This window comes from Silurus aristotelis (assembly GCF_946808225.1).
Source record: "Silurus aristotelis genome assembly, chromosome: 15".
In the NCBI taxonomy this organism is placed as follows: domain Eukaryota; kingdom Metazoa; phylum Chordata; class Actinopteri; order Siluriformes; family Siluridae; genus Silurus; species Silurus aristotelis.
This window is the reverse complement of record NC_139588.1, coordinates 17,535,527-17,549,347: the sequence shown is the minus strand read 5'-3', so window position 1 is coordinate 17,549,347 and position 13,821 is coordinate 17,535,527. Positions and strand designations below refer to the sequence as shown.

Sequence of the window (13,821 nt, the reverse complement as noted above, 5' to 3'; positions counted from 1 at the left end):
GCCCATTGTTTGTTATACCTTTCACCATACTCATCTGGTGAACATAATTATGGCCTTGAAATGTCAAATAAAACATAACAGAAATTTAGGAAGTAACTGCCCCTATTCAGTCTTCCAAATTATTAATATTGGTTTTTTTCATCTTATTCTGTCATATACAATCTCTCATTAAATGTGAAAAAAGAAATACGTAAGAAGTAATAACTAAAAAAATAAATTAGAAAAATCAACCAATTTTAGAAACCTCATACAAAACCTATAGAATCATTTAGAATCGATTTTTTAAGACATATTGTATACGTTTAATAGTATTCTTAGAATAAACTGTCTTTTTAAAAAAATGATGTACATGCTGAGAATGATAAGAGTAGCCCTTGATTAATGCCCACCAGAGGTGGGAAGTAATGGAGTAAATACTTCGTTACTGTACTTAAGTAGATTTTTCTGGTATTAGTACTTTACTCCATTACTATTTATTTTTTAGACAACTTTTTACTTTTACTCATTACATTTTTACACAAATATCTGTACTTTTTACTTCTTACATTTTCAAAACAGACTCGTTACTTTAGTTTTAATCCAATTGATTTGGTGAAATGTTTTTTTTTTAATTTTCACTGCGCAACGATTTCAGCCGAACAACCGATTTCCTGTCTTTTTCAATCCGCTGGTGTATCATGTACTGTCTCTCACTCACCACAGATGTAGACTAGTTTACGAAGATAAGAATGAGCAGGCAGAAGGCAGTAAGAAGTTTGGGGTTAATGTGGATGAGACAGAGGGAGTCAGTGATGTAAACATGACTGAGAACAGACACATTCATGATCACCATCATCTTTTCTCTGCTTGTGTTCCGCCTGGATACATTCATTCGGTAACAACATTTTTAATTCGTTTTGTATTAATATATATACTGTATATATTTGGCTGTCAAAATTAAAATTATTGTAAACGGCACTAAATTTTATTAACGCGCTATAAAATCAGCGCGCATTTCTGTTTTTACCATTTTTATAAAAAAATGTAAATACATAAATAAATAACTAAATATAAAAGAGGGGAGATTAAAACCTTCGGAAGAAAATACATTTATCCACGACGTCCTTTCTTTACTTAGATATAAAATAAACTCCAGATAAAAATATTTTTAATCAGTAAACATTTGTTTTATTTCTGCGCCAAGTCTCAAATCAAACGCCAAATCCGCCATGTTTTACACAATTAACCCTCTAGGTGGCGTTTTGTGTGTTTTTCCCTCATAATGGCGACACAAACTACTTTTTATTAAGTACATGTCAGAGCCAAGACTTCTTTAATTTCATTTGAGTAAAAAAGTTTAATCAGTACTTCAACTTTTACCCGAGTATTTTAAAACATGAGTATCTGTACTTCTACTTAAGTAAAGGATGTGTGTACTTTTGCCACCTCTGATGCCCACAAGAGACAAAATACAAGTGAGTAGTGTGAAAGCAGGGGTAGTGCATTATGGGTAATCCCCACCGAATATCTGCCACAAAGAATAACAGGAATTAAAACCATCAAAATGTCTTATTAGAAGTTGTTCTGGTTGCATTTCGTGTATGGAACATTTCAAGTGCACCAAATTCTGACATTTTAGTAAGAACACATAACACTTCAGCGCCAGTGTGTTGTTTGGGATTGTCCTCAAACCTATATTTATTTTCTGTTCTTTTATACATTTTTCAGACATTCTCTGAAGAGGATTTGAGATTGAGAAATACCATAGGTTTAGGAAGAATATTTTATTTATATATATATATATATATATATATATATATATATATATATATATATATATATATATATATATATATATATACACACACAACATTTTAATATTGTCATTTTTATTTTTATTCAACACTAAATACACACCACTTCTGCAGCTGACACACTGGGAATAATTCATATTTCTGCTTGTCGGCTATTGTTTCTGTTCCTGCTCTGGACTTACAAAGCCGCTTTTGAACTCTGAATTCTAGTGAGCTTTCAACACTTTTTTTTCCAACTAGAAAAGTTAAGTCCTGGAGAGAACCTGAATACAAACCCAACATCAACATCATGCAGGAAACATTGACTTTTAAAAGAGAAAATGGTCCCTCTGCGCTCTGACACTCTCCTGCCTCATGAATTGTTACAAGGTTTTTTTACTATGAAAGTAAATGACTGTATAAGACGCAGCGTTTGCTAACAGAGACTCCTGTCATTTCTGCTGGATATTTTCTTGTCAAAGTGTTAACCCAGATAGCTTGTTATCTACCTATGTATCTCCTTGCCTGTGTATTTAGCTAGCTGACCTGCTAACAGAATAATTTTTACAAGACGACTTTTAAATGTTTTTGAACATATAACTGGAGACTTTTGATAAACGTTTCTTTTTCGATAACTCCCAAAGCCCACACAGTACAAGAAGTCTTCACTTTCCTGTAATCTATTTTGCTAAATTAAGCCTTGAATAGTGACTCACTTCATCTGGCACAGATTAATTGACTGATTAGCTGATTGCTGTGGCTCATTTGCTCAGTAACAATGTCCCTCGCATATGCAGCGTCTTAATTGGACTTTTATTAATTAATTCCAGTAAGAACTCATTTCCAAATGGGAGCATAGTACTGTCTAAAGTGGCTGATTATTAATATAAGCCCTTTAAACCCTTTCTTCAGTGGTTGGATGATAGCCCCGTTGAAGGACGCATCTAAGAGCTAAAATTTAAAGTGGCAAAAAACTTGGACAATGATGGATAAGAGGTAATCCAGGGGCGGGGCACTATTTTACATATTTATGATCCTAAAGTGGAGAGAAATAGTGCCTAGCTTTGCTCTGATGCTCCATTGGGGGTATCGCTGTTCTTACATGTATTAGTTCTAAGCACATTGTTACTTTGAGTTAATCAAGCCAGCTTTTTAACTGGAAGTGCAGAATAAAGGATTCTTTTTTTATTAAATAAAAAAAATAATAAACATCTGGCTTGTATTCTGCACTTTGGACAGATTCAGATGACAAATGCAACATTTAAACCAAAAACTAAAAAATGAACCACTTGAAGTCCAGCTAACATTCCTGTTAGTGGTTGTGACAGAAAAACATCACCACAATAGACAAAGTAATTAAAATACACAATTAAAAAAAGGAAAAAGAAAACTCAAAACCAGGGCTTTTAATGGTTCACAGACTGCCTGCTATATAAAGACATTCAGTTCACGCAAATGACACACTGAAGTGAAACATAATATTGCAGCACATTTCTTGCAAAACAATTTTTTTGTAAAAAGTGACTACTGAGTATATTCTAACCTACTGTAGTACATATAGTGAAAGTGAGCAGATAGATTTACTCTAGTTACTGAATAATTAATAGTAGTTAAATAACTCATTTATTTCCAGTAACTGCTTTCCTGTGGGTCTGGATTGTAGAATCGAACTTAATCGAAATTTATCTGTTTGAAAAAGGCTCAAGTACAGAGCAGTTTGTCCAACCTCAATATATATATCTACCTACAGTTTATGCATCGGATTGTAAATATGTATATATATATATATATATATATATATATATATATATATATATATATATATATATATATATATATATATATATATATATACATATATATATAAAATATTCTTCCTAAACCTATGGTATTTCAATATTGTGTCACTTTTATTTAGATTTAACACAAAATACACACCACTTCTGCAGCTGACAGACTGGGAATAATTCATATTTCTGCTTGTCGGCTATTGTTTCTGTTCCTGCTCTGGACTTACAAAGCCGCTTTTGAACTCAGCTCCTGGTTTCTGAATTCTAGTGAGCTTTCAACACTTTTTTTTCCCCCCTAGAAAAGTTAAGTCCTGGAGAGAACCTGAATACAAACCCAACATCAACATCATGCAGGAAACATTGACTTTAAAAGAGAAAATGGTCCCTCTGCGCTCTGTCACTCTCCTGCCTCATGAATTGTTACAAGGCTTTTTTACTATGAAAGGAAATGATTGTATAAGACGCAGCGTTTGCTAACAGAGACTCCTGTCATTTCTGCTGGATATTTTCTTGTCAAAGTGTTAACCCAGATAGCTTGTTATCTACCTATGTATCTCCTTGCCTGAGTATCTCACTAGCTGACCTGCTTACAGAATAGTTCTTACAAGAAGACTTCCATGACTATTTATTCTTACAAGAAGAATCTGTTTTAAATGTATCATAAATGAATTTGACTATAACCTCCTCTGGTTATAGTCAAATTTCCATTTTGCTTTCCATTTTGGTAAAAAGCATGATTCATTTTTTCTTATCTTGAAACAGCTGCATATGCTTACATCTCACCTGAGCACAGCTAACATTAATGGAATGCAGGAAAGTTCTTCCATTGTCTCACTTGAGATTTTTCTCACGTGATATTAACGCAGCACTACAGCATGGAGCTGTCTGTTTAGCTCATATCGTCTTTGTTACCTGAAAATGGCCTCCATATGTGACTCTGGCATGGGTCCATGTCTGTTAGTGCACCAGGTGCTGGATTCGTCCCTTTATATTTGCAAGAGCAATCAACACCTCGCCCCACTGACTGTCTTAATTGAGCCATTTCTGAGTACATGCTGATCCTTATGTCAGTGCCTGTGCCCAGTTAGAGTAAAGTGCCCAGAAGAATACTGACTTCAGTTTAGGTTTATATATTATCCATAGTTTTGCTCACCAAAGTTTTTTTTAAATAAAAGTTCAAATGCAGGCTGATTTATGAATGATATAACTTTTTAAAAGTGTGTGACAGACAGGGTACCTGGGGTCATCAAATACTCCTGACCTGCTTCATGTAACTGAGGTCTTTGTGGGAATTTAACTTTTTTTGTAAAATGACAACCTACATCTTTATGCTTTTTAAAATGTTAAGGGGGTGACTGTTACAAGCTGATATAATACAGTGGCAGGTCGTGCATTTGGTACATGGGCCTTCAATGATGACTTACCCGATTAATCCACCTCTTCATACGACCACTATCACGTCACAATTATAGAAACCATCAATACAATACAAAAATGCAATATAACAACACGTGGCATTACAGAGAGAGACGCATTTCACATATGGAGATTGAACACCAATTTACTAAAGCAAGAAACCCAGTTAAGACAACACTAAACCTTTACACTACCACCGCAGCTGTGCACCTACATCATCTGGAAGTTTAGAATCAATATTTGTCTGATAACATGAGCCCCTGGGCAGATTAAACATGGCAGCACATAGAGGCTGAAATCTGATTGGACAAAAAAATCTAACATTCACATAAACGTACTGAAAGCAGTGCAGCCAAGAGAAACACTACGAAATGAAGAGAATAAACTGTTGGGAATAAATTAATACAATTTCATGGAACAAACATTAGAATTTATGTTGTATATGTAGGTCAGTGCTTCTGATAGTGTTTAGGCCGAGCAGAGAAGGCTTTGCTGACCCTGACTGCCCACCACTGCTATAATGTAAGTGATGATAGGGATATATTTCATGTATCATTAAATCGTTGCCCTATAAAGGGAAAAAATAAAGCATTTCTGCATTTGCTTTTAAAAATTCTGGAAACTTCAGGAAATCACCTTGTGGGTGGCAACAATAACTTCACATTGCCCTGCTTCACAGCACACACCACCCTGCTGTTAATTACTTTCTTCTAAATGCATGCCTCATCACGTTTTATTTCTTATTTAAGTGTTGAATGAATAATAGGTACAAAATCAAAACCCCGGTTGCCTTTTTTCTTAAATAAATAGTGATTTGATTTGCTTTTATTCTCAGTGGACACATCCACACAGATTCAAATAACAACAAATGCCCACTTTCTTAATTGAAAGCTTGAATAATGAGTCACTTTGTCTGACACAGATGAACTGTGTAATTAGTTAAAGAGTTTCATTTCTACAAAACTGTTAGCCTATAGCCCTCTTTTAGTCATGCGTGAGGTATTATCACACTTTTTGACTTTCATAAAGGTCCTGATTGTCCTGATCTCATATTCCTGTCCTGTTCATTATCACTCATGGCTGCTTACTGCCTTCACCCTTGTGTTCTGCTTCAGAAATAGCTAACAATGAACAAAATAGTAAGACATTGTAAGTAAATTTTAAATACATAATACAATTGGGTTGTTATAAAACACTAGGAAATGGCTTGAATCAAATAAGCCAGAACATTGCGAGTGAACACAACAGAAGGAGCTTTAATTCCACTTACACCGTTCGAGACTAATTGTTGTTCTCTATGAAAAATGTTAAAATTTCATATTGAACTGTTATGCGTATGTGTATTTCATAGTGTGGATGTACAAAGATCAGTTTCCTGAGCTTGGTGCCATGTGTAATGATGGATTTTCAATTAATTGTAGAATTCAGGACATTCCGCAACCTGTCCGTGAAAACACCACATCCTGGTTGTCGCATTTCATTACTGCATCGTAATGAAATACCAGTTCGATTTGGGTTACCTTCTGTCAAAATACTATTATTCGCATGCATTTATTTGACAGAGACTTTAATCCAGAGTGACTTACAAGCACAAACAGAGTGTTTAAAAAAAAAATATATATAAATAAGGGTTGCTAATATTAAAATCTAAATTTTCCCTGAGAGTTTAAGGACCTGTGTGTACCTGTGTGTCACTCTTTCAGTGTCATATACAAATAACTGACTCTTGCCTAAATCTTGTTTTCTTTCATTGCTTCTCCTCTTAGTTTTGCAAAAGAGATTCTCCCTGGAGCTCGAAAAGTCATTTCAGATGCGTATTAATGCGAGGCCTGTTGGACAAAAAGAATTGAAATCCTGAAATTGCCTCTGGACCCCTTCATTTATTCCACCGCATTATAATTCAGTGCACGCACTCATTCGGTCCTTTCAAGGGGCCAGAGTCTGACCATGAAATTAAATTACAAAAAAAACAGCATCATTGTTGTGCTGCTATTTCAAGTGTTTAGTTGAGACTCATGGTTAAAAGACCTTCGGCTCCCGACACTGACCCACTGTCATTTGGGAAGCTGATTAATAATTTGGTTACACAGGAAGTGGGATGCATTAGCAGCAAAATGTGTAATTGGGTCATTAGTATGGACTAAACAGGACTCTGGGACATTTTTAGGGTGTCTATTTACATGCCACATTGCTCAGGTGTTGATGCTTTTCTCCCCAAATCATGCAGGCATCAAGCATTCATGTGTAAATAAAATATTAATTACTACTAGATCAGGTCAGTGCATGTTATTATTGAAAGATTGATCTAATGTTGTCAGATTTAATCAGACAGCCTTATTTAAACTACAGGTCAATGTCTGAAACATATAATGTATAATTTATATTCAATATTTTTTTATCTTATTTTTTCAAGAAAGTATGACACACATTTACAATATAATACATTACTGATACAGTTCATTAAAAAAAAAACATTCACTGAAAGTGGCAGAGGGCACAATTATTACTGAGACTGACAGGCACAGAGGACACACCTTTTACTGAGACTCTCTGGCACAGAGGACAAAACTGTTACTTAGACTGACAGGCACAGAGGACATTTTTAACTGAGACTGAAGGGCACCGAAGACACACCTTTTAATAAGACTAAAGAAAACAAAGGTCATGTAATTTACTGAGGCTGACAGGCACAGAGGCCATGACTCTATGTTAAATTCTATATTTATTGTTGCCATTACTTGACGGTCACATTTTTTGACAAACTTCACCTCAGAAAACGCAATTTTATAGGCAAAAGTATTTGCTAAACAAATACTTTATGTATAAAGCCGGATTGGAGATCAAAACAAACATGCATAAATAAGTTGTTCATGGAGAGGAACTGAATGGGAGTGAATGTGCTTGCCAGTCAATCAAAGCCACCATGAGAAGTAAGTGGGTCACACTGAGTCACATACGGAGGAGTTCTGCTTCAGCAAGTCACACAGCGATGCCATAGACAGAAAAACAACTCACAGACTAACTCTTAATAGTGATCCATGGCGTGTCAAACATTTACTGACACTGAAACTGAAACACCCAACTTAAACACATTTGCTTGCCTGGAAAGGTAGAGCTGGAAAAATTCATTGTGCAGTCTTTCTTCAGACGAACAGACTGTCAAGTGTCAAACAGTGACAAATATTCCAGATGATTGTCTGACGTTCTGCTCGTATCAAGTAGCTCTTTGAGAATTAGCTTGCTGGGTGTGAGCGTATGGTATGAATTATTTAACCTTATGTGAAAGAGGGAGTTATATATATTTATTTTTTACTTTTTTTTTTTTTTTTTTTTACTTGGGATTTAAACTGAGATTCAGTGTGAGGTGTTTTTAAAACTACAAAGACTGATGGAGCACACTGTAAAAAGATTACATTTCACAGCTACCCCTTATTTCCCCAGCCGTGTCTTTTAACAGAGCTAATAATGTCCTAGGTGATAAATGTTCTTTATAAATGAACTTTTGAAATGATTATCGAGAAAATGGCAAGGGGAAATTAACACCATCATGTAGCAGTTTAGATTGAACACATTTTGATGACATTTATGAACGACTTTTTAATAATAAGGTCGATTATTATATTATATTATTTGTCAGTGCTGTGAAACATCCACAAAAACAGGTATTTAAAAAATATATATTATATTAATGCACCCCTAATGGGAGAAGCCGAAAGAAAGTTTTTACTGCAATTTGAACTAACAACCTTCCGGCATAAAGTCCAATATTTTAACCATTAGCTACAATTTCTCAATAATAGCTGTTTGCCCCTCAGTGTCTTTAGGAGAAAACCAAACAAAACAAAAAAACACATCTGGGCATGTTACATAGAAAGTCCAAAACAAAAGTGCTGGGACTATAGACTCCTTTCACAAGAATTTTACATGAATCATTAAATTACAACTCTAAATTCAAAAAAGTTGGAACACTGGGTAAAATGTAAATAAAAACAAAATGCAAGAATTTGCAAATCTTATAAACACATATTTACAATGTAAAATTGCAAAGACTTAAAATATATCATCATCTACTGTACATAATATCATCCAAAAAATTCTGAGAATCTGGGAGTGTCAGGGATCCACCTGCCACGCCCCCCTCGGTGGCTGTCATGCTGCCGCTCTCTCTGCCGCTCCCGGCATTGATTACCAACACCAGTTCCAAGTTACCGAATAACCTTTATAAACTCCCGTTCCAGAGTCACTCGCTGTCGGTTCTTAATTGTCATGCTTATGATCTCCTGGATTCCTGACTGCTAGCGTTCCCTGCTGGTTCCTGCCCCCAGTGCCGATTGCACGGATTACCTTCGCTTTACAGACTACTCCCGCTTTCCAGATATTACTCGCGTTACAGACTAATCCCGCATCACGGTTCGTGACTCCCTGACTCATGTTTGTGTTGTTAATCAAAATAAACATGATAGAGCTACTCTCGTTTCCTTTGCGTAGGCACTGCCCTGACAGTGAGCAAAGGACAAGGGCGAAACGCAATATTGGATCTACAGTGATCTTCGGGTCCTCAGATGGCACTGCATTAAAAAGGCATGAGTCTGTAAAGGGCATCACTGCATGGGCTCAGGAATACTTCCAAAAGTTACTGTCTGTGAGAGGCATTGCCATCCAAAACTGCAAATCACGGCTCTATCATGCAAAGAAGTGATATATGAACATGATCCAGAAACGCCGCTATCTTCTTTGTGCCAAAGCTAATTTAAAATGGTTTGTGGCAAAGTGGACAACTGTTCTGTGGACAGACGAATCCAAATTTGACATTCTCTTTGTCAACCATGGGCGCCATGTCTGCTGGACTAAAGAGGAGAACCTTTCTGTTTGTTATAAGCATGTTTATTACAAAAAGCCACATCTCTGATGGTATGGGGGTGCATTAATGCCAGTGGAATGGGTAGCTTGCACATCTGGAAAGGCACAGTCAATGCGGATTGATATATACAGGTTTAAGAGCAGCACATACTCCAATCCAGAAGGCAGCATTTTTTCAAGGAAGGCCCTGTATATTTCAGCAATACAATATTAACTGCATACTGCATGGCCTCAAAGTAAAAGAGTCCGTTAGCTAATCTGGCTTGCCCGCTTTACGGACCTTTCAACAATTGAAAATATTTGGTGCATTTTGAAATGAAGAATATGCTAAAAAAGACCCAGGACTGTTGAGCAATTAGAATACTATAATCCAGCAAGAATGGGAAAACATTCCTCTCCCAGAACTCCAACAACTGGTCTCCTTGGGTCCTAGATATTTACAGACCATTCTTCTACAGAAAGAACAGGGGATACAACACCATGGTTAACATCCCAGTGTTGCTGCCATTCATTTCAAAATATATATCTTTTTCTCTACAAATTTAATATTTTCTCAGTTCAAACATTTGATATGTTCTTTTGTGAATAAAATATGGGTTTATGAAATTTGCTAATTATTGTTCTTATGTACATTTTACACAGTATCCCTACTTTTCTGGAATTGGCGTTGTTCAGTAACCGTTTATAAAATGCAATAAATTATTACCGTAATTTCCGGACTATAAAGTGCACCCATATATAAGCCGCACCCACTGAATTTGACAAAGATTTTTATTTTGAACATAAATAAGCCGCAGCTGTCTATAAGCCTACACTGAAACTAATTAACTTTACACAGGCTTTAACGAAAGACACGTTACACACGGTGTAACAGGTGAAATATGTTGCGCTTCCTTTAGGAGCATAACGGTATTTAGGGAATAGCCTGCCTTCGGTATTACTGCGTGTGTGCAAGACGAGGATTATGTGGTTATTATTTTCTGATGCTCATTTCTAAGTTTCTTTGACTAACCCATAACGTTGTTGCCAAGAAAAATAAAAAAGCACGAGTTTTGGAAACCTGTCTGTTCTTATATGATTTCTGTTGTAACTGGAGTTAGCAAGCTTTCCCTTCACCCAGACTCAACGCGCTACAACGGCTTGTATCTACACAGTAGCCTACCAAAAAAGTTATAGTTCACTGTCTTCCTCCTTCCTTTCACAACTATTTCTCTCGGAAGTTTTTCTTTTGGCATCGTCGTTCGTTTAAAAATCACCACCCGATGCCGTGCAGCTCAGAACACAGGTGAGGTAAGTTTTTTTGTTTTTGTTCGGAAATTTCATTTGTCTAATGTTATGGGGCTCAGTTTGCTTGAAGTTCCCGGGAAAAACCCAGGAAAAATTCATAAATTAGCCCCTTCGTTGTTTAGTAGCGGCTTACAGTCCGAAAAATACGGTAATAATAAGCACACTAAACCTAAGCATAAACCTGTACGTGCTGCTATAGAAAATAATCACCTTTTTGACCTTTTGACTTATGAGAACTTGTTTTGAATTTTTATGTATATTTTAAATGGATCTTTACTACATACCACCAGAAAATGTCTGCACAGCATGTATGTACTTCTTTGCCTATTTAAAATGAAGAAGCTCTCACTATGGCCGAGGCAACTGCATATATTTTAAATAAAGATGGGTGTTAAGAAGAATCTCACACAATCCATCTAAAGTAGGTGGTACAAGAGGCGTATTTTTTACAGCAAGGTGTATCTTTTGTCATTAAAAAAGAAGAACAAGGTCATGGCGTCTCCTCTCAAATCGAGTGCAGCTATTTATCTCACTGGAGACAATCCAAAAATCAGCAGCGCATCTGGCCTTGGGTCAACTACAACATGCACCTCATTCCCCTCTTCATCTGCCTCCACTGGCTCACTGTAGCTGCTCCTGTCAGGCTAAAGTCCTAGATTCTTAGAGGTTCATCCACATGCATAGTGTCCCACATGAGGGGTCTCATTTATCAAAGGTATAATAGGGTGCAAGGATGCATTCTTAAACTTTCCACACTAAAAAAAATGCAGCCACACTATATGGACAAAAATCTGTGGACACTAGATTTGTATGTGCTTTTTAAACATACCATTCCACATTTTGTCCCAGTTTGGTGTAATAATAACCTCTAGATTTTAAATTAGATTTTGGAATGTGCTTGTGGAGATTTGTGCTCATTTAGCCTACAAGGGCGTTTGTAACTTATGTAGAGTAAGGAAACCTGGGATGCACTCAGCATTCTAATTCATCCCAAAAGTGCTCAACTGGCTTAAGGTCAGAGCTCTGTAGCAGGCCATTTAAAAATGTTCACTTCGAAACCATGCAAACCATCTCCATGCAAACCAATTCTATGTCAGCCATATCCAAATTCATGATAATGGAGCTGGCTTTGTGCACAGAGACATTGTCATGCTGGAACAGGTTTGGGTTACCTAGTTCAAATGAAGGGAAAAATGTATGCTACTGCATCAAAAGACATCCTACACAATTGTGTCCTCCAACTTTGGTGTAAAAGTTTCAGGAAGAACCACAATATAGCTGGATGTCCAAGTAATGTCTAAATAGTGTATATGCAGGGAATGTTGATTAACACACTGTACACTGACCTTCTCCTATATAAACCAGTCACATTTCAATATAAGCTGAACTGCTGAACTTCTTTAGACAAATCTAGACACCTACTTTGCTACTTGCTACTTACTTAATATGAAAAGATGATAACGTAATATCTCATAATGTATGAAAAAAAAACATATGAATGTGAACCATGTATGACACCATGGTATGCCATGAAATTGCACATGTAGACTCATGTACATATGACGTGAATGATATGATAATAATGTAAAAATTATGTCTTCTTCTTCTTCTTTCGGATTCTCCCATTAGGGGTCGCCACAGCGGATCAATCGTCTCTACAACCCCCTGTCCTCTACATCTGCCTCTGTCACACCAACTACCTGCATGTCTTCTTTCACCACATCCATGAACCTCCTCCTTGGCCTTCCCCTTTTCCTCCTACCTGGTGGCTCCATCCTCAGCATTCTACTACAAATATAACCCATGTCCCTCCTCTGCACATGTCCAAACCAACTTAATCTCGCCTCCCTCACCTTGTCTCCAAAACATGTACTAAATAATCATTAGAAAAAATACACATGGAAGTTTAAACACCCTCAGCCACTGCAGCTCACCAGCTCATGCCACCTGCCATGCCATGTTGCTGTCTGCACCTGTTTACATTTTAGTTAGTGAGCACAATTATTTACATTTTTATGTACAGTATGTCTTTTTCTACCTCAAAATCCTAGTCTCTTTTTTTGTGCCTAGTTTAATTGAGCCTTTTCTGTCTTTTGCACACACACCTGCCTTCTCCTAACAATTACTAACAAAGTTAAACTAGTTGTGAAAAAAATCCTGTAAATATAAATAAACAAGGCAAGAAAATAAAGTAAAAATGAATGAATCATATGGGGGTGGGGGGTGTGAACAAATAAATAATTAAATGAAAAACGAAGAATGAACTGAGGGAAGAAAAAAACAAACACGTAATATGAAAATGTGTGAATCATAACATTTGAGCTACTTGTACAAAACCACATGGATACATTTCCATGTGGTTTCCATGAGTATTAAAAACGTTAAGAATAGACACAATGTTAAACACAATGGAGCAAAATCAAAAGGAAAAAGTCACAAATGTGGTATTTGTAGGTGGCTGCTGAAAAAAAAAAAAAAAAGAAAAAAGAATAGCAGTGCATAAAACATTATAATAGAATACAGAGCCGAGAAAACTTTGGCTGAAATTAAAATGTCAACGTAATGTAGGCGTTCAGTATGTGTCAGACATTGTATCACAAATGTAATACCACCCCCATTTAGAACCTGACATTTTTCTCTTGTGGTTCGGCAAAGGCGTATTGAGTCTCCCAGCTTCATTTATGCTGCACATTCAT

General features: G+C 36.3%; 1 protein-coding gene across 2 annotated transcripts in view; it reads right to left on the bottom strand.

Annotated features, from left to right (window-relative positions):
* tmem121ab (transmembrane protein 121Ab) overlaps positions 1–13,821 on the bottom strand; it is a 67,822-nt gene that overhangs the window by 9,331 nt on the left and 44,670 nt on the right. The gene's annotated exons all lie outside the window — the stretch shown is intronic.